A 3924-nucleotide genomic window follows, 5' to 3' on the forward strand; every position below is an offset into this window, starting at 1 on the left:
CAGAGTGGGAGATGACAACATGCCGGGAAATTGCCGCTTCAATGAGCGTTGGCTTGAAAACGAAAAATACAATTAATGGTTAAAGCGACCACCGAATCCCCGAGAAGTCTCCTGTAAAGTCTGTTAAAAACTTTACTTGGCTTTTCACCATGGGAGAATCTGGGCTTTCGAGCCATGTGAAAGGTAAACTGTGGGGAATTTTCAGTTAGATCAACTAAGTTTGTTTAAGCAAGCTGGCACATTTGGATGCTAATGATGGTCGATTTTTCAGGAATGATATAAAATGGAACTGTAACCCAATATTTGCCAGACAGTCGATTCCCCCCAAATTCAAGATAAGGGTGCAGAAATGCCCCTGCACAATTAAACTAAATCTATTAAGACTGTCATGATTAAAGTGAAAATGAATGAAAAATGTTGATTAAAGAATTACATTTAGATCTGCTCACACTGCATCAAAGATTTCATTTTACATGTATCCCAATACACTATATTTTGAGTCACAATGCACAGCCCTGAGCCTGGGATATCTCTGTAGACCTACAGAAAGTTTAGTGTACAACAAAGCACTTTTCCATATAATGTGTGAAAATATTAATAAGGCAGTTGGCAGCTTTTCAGATCTCATTGCATATGCTTTTTTTTTTCTTTTTAATGATGTTTACATGTTGGAATGATAAATAGTTTGGGTTGTGTGTAGCGCCTTTACTGCAGACAGACGGTACACTGAGATCACTTTTTCCAGCCACACCACCTGAGTTAGCACATTTCTTTCCACTGTATACTTGCCAGTAAAAGACAGAGAGGAAAAGGAGAATGTACAAGAGGGATCAGAGCGAATAACTCTGGAGAGACAGATGAGGGAGAGAAAAGGTAGGGTTCCCCTACACTGAGGTACCTTTCATACATTATATATCTTGTGAATTCATGCCAAACAATCTTGGCATTTTCTTTAATATTTGAGAAATTGTTTAAGAATATTCACCTACCACTTTATTAGGAACACATTAGTACTGACTTGGACCTAGATAGACTGTGGAATTCAAATAATGCATAATCTGTATTAAAGGGCCCAATGTATGTCAAGAAGACATTTTTTCACATCATTACACCATCACCACCAGCCTGTACTGTTGACACCATACAGGTTGGGTCCATGGATTCAGGCGTCGTTTGTGTGCCTCAGCAGAAATCGAGATTAACCAAACCAGTCGATAATTTTGCAGTCTTCAACTTCACCCGTTTCAGTTAGCCTGTGCTCATTGTAGCCTCAGATTCTTGTTGTTGGCTGATATGAGTGAAACCCAATGTTGTCTTCTGCTCTTGTAGCCCATCCGACTCAAGGTTCAACAAGTTGGGCATACTGAGACGCTCGCAGAACTGCTCACTGGATGTTTTTTGGTTTTGCACCATTCTGTGTAAACTCTAGCGACTGTTATGCATGGCTTTGGTTGCTTTTGAAGTGTGTTTCAGGTCATTGTCCATCTGCAGTGTGAATTGCTGTCCAGTGGGTTTTGAAGCATTTGGCTGAATCTGAGCAGATAATTTAACCTACAACAACCTGAAACAATAAAGATAAAACGGCTAAAACGGCTAAGTCCAATTACTTTTTGGTCCCTTAAAAAGGGCTCCCCTTAACAATGCCTACATTGTTCACTTGATTTGGAGGTAAATGCCCTTAAATTAAAGCTGAAAGTCTGCACTTTGAGCTCATGTATTAATAGGGCAAAATTCTGGTGTTATCTTTCTCAGCTGTTCATGTTAAATGAAACGTACAGAACAAGCACACTCCATGGAGGGTTTTATTTATTAAAAAAAAAAAAGTAATAAACGACAAAACACTCAAATACATTTGCCCTCAACTATCAACTAGGTATTTGTGTAGCAATGCTGGGGTGGGAAAGGAAGGGCTGCATGGCCAGACATACATAATGCATGTCCCTACACTTTAGGGCTTTTCACACTTAAAATAGTTAACCCTGGTCATTGTAAACCCCGGGTGAACGGAATCCAGGGTAATCTTGTTTCACACTGCCCACATTTTACATGGGATTAATAATTATTCCCCGGGATTCATAATGTACACTCCTAAACCATGGTTTAATGTTCTTATTTGTGGTGTCAACAAGCATGAGTGGATAATTACAGCGACCGGTTTAAATAAAGGCTTGTCTCGCGCTTTCGCGTCGGTGAGAAAACGGTGCCACTTAAATCTGCCTTGGCTGTTTTAAGCCTCCGGAGATGCACATGTATGTAAAGAATAACAGGTAGATTAGCCAGCATGGGGTCACTTTAAGTGTTTTTATTTGAAGAAAACAGAAACAGAAATCAGAAAACAGCACAATAAAACAATACACCCCCTTCAAACAAACAAATATTCATTATTCACAAATACATTGTGGATATTTTGAACACAATTTAAATCCTAAAAAGTCTAAATGTCCAATAGTTATCAAAATAAGAACGTTCAGAGTTCATGTTTGGAGAGCAATAAGTGACAATTGTTAGAAATGAATTTTGACTGGTTCATCTCTGATGATTGTCATTGTAATTAATATACAGTGACAAATGACAGCTAAATGAAATATTATTTTTATTTATTTATTTATTTATTTTTACAAATGTTTGATATTGACAGCTGTTTGGGGGATTCTTTTTTATGGGGACACCGTAATTTTTTTTTTTTGTACTTTATTGTCCTGAAAGGCTTAATTGGTAGCCTAATGTAAATTTTATCTACATTATCACTGTAACAGTTAAACAAATCAAGTGAAAAATGTAATAAGTGTATATACTATGATACAAATGTTTATTATTTGACCAGTTTTTCTGAAATCCTCCCTGAATCCACCCTTCTGCTGGGATCAGGATAACCCCTTTTTTTTTTTTTTTTTTTTGGATAACTGGTATCATAATCCTACTAAAAAGTTTTGAACAACACCTACTTAAGGTTTGATCCAGATCAAAAGCAAGATCTAATCTGATTTCCGAATCCCTTTATTTCCTTCTTTTGAACAAAACATTTTCAAGATTAGATCCAATCCAAAATCTGATCAGATTACTTCTGAACAACTGGGCCCAGAGGTTAAGGGCAGTGTGATAAAACTCTTTTATGTCATTACAGTGGGGAAATAAATACCAGAACAAGCTAGTACAAGTCAGCTGTAGCTGCTAGTTGCTAGTATTAGATGCATCAGAGAAAGATATTTTGTTGCTCTGCTCTAAAGTCAAAATAGACAAAATAGGACAACAAAATGGATTAAAAAGAAAAACATATGAGATGCAGCACATTTATTTTTGTCGACCTTATAGCTGTAGACACCATGTTATCCAAATGACATTTAAATCCCATAGATTGTCACCATCAGCAATTCCCAATATTATTGTCAGTCATCCCAAGCCTAGTAGTGGTTAAATATGTATTTAAACTGCATTTCATCAAAGGTATAATTCACTGGATGTTTAGGAGAGTGGCTTTAAAACAGCAATAGACCACCATTAAACACAAAATCTAAACACAACCATGCTCTCCTGTATTCCCTGGTTAAGTAAATGCATGTAAACAAAACAAGGATATGCCAAAAAAAAGTGTCAATTTGTGCAATAATCTGAACACATGCACTAAGAACTGTAAATACAGAACAGTAGACAGTACTCTGTAACATTTGGTGCAAACAATTTTTTCTTATTAGAGGCCTCAATTAGAGTCCATTTAATTTACAAATGAATGCAATGCACCCTTTTTTTTGCACCACATCTATTTTGACTTATATCTGTAGGAAAGCACCACGTGCTGTCATGAATAATTAAGAGACCGCATCTTCTCATAGGATACGAACACGCAGGCTCATGAATAATTATGAGACACTGATGCATCATTGAAGTACTATAGTACCTTGCCACATCACTGCCTGTAACGTGAGA

Source organism: Ictalurus furcatus, chromosome 9 (genome assembly GCF_023375685.1).
Source record: "Ictalurus furcatus strain D&B chromosome 9, Billie_1.0, whole genome shotgun sequence".
NCBI classification, from domain to species: domain Eukaryota; kingdom Metazoa; phylum Chordata; class Actinopteri; order Siluriformes; family Ictaluridae; genus Ictalurus; species Ictalurus furcatus.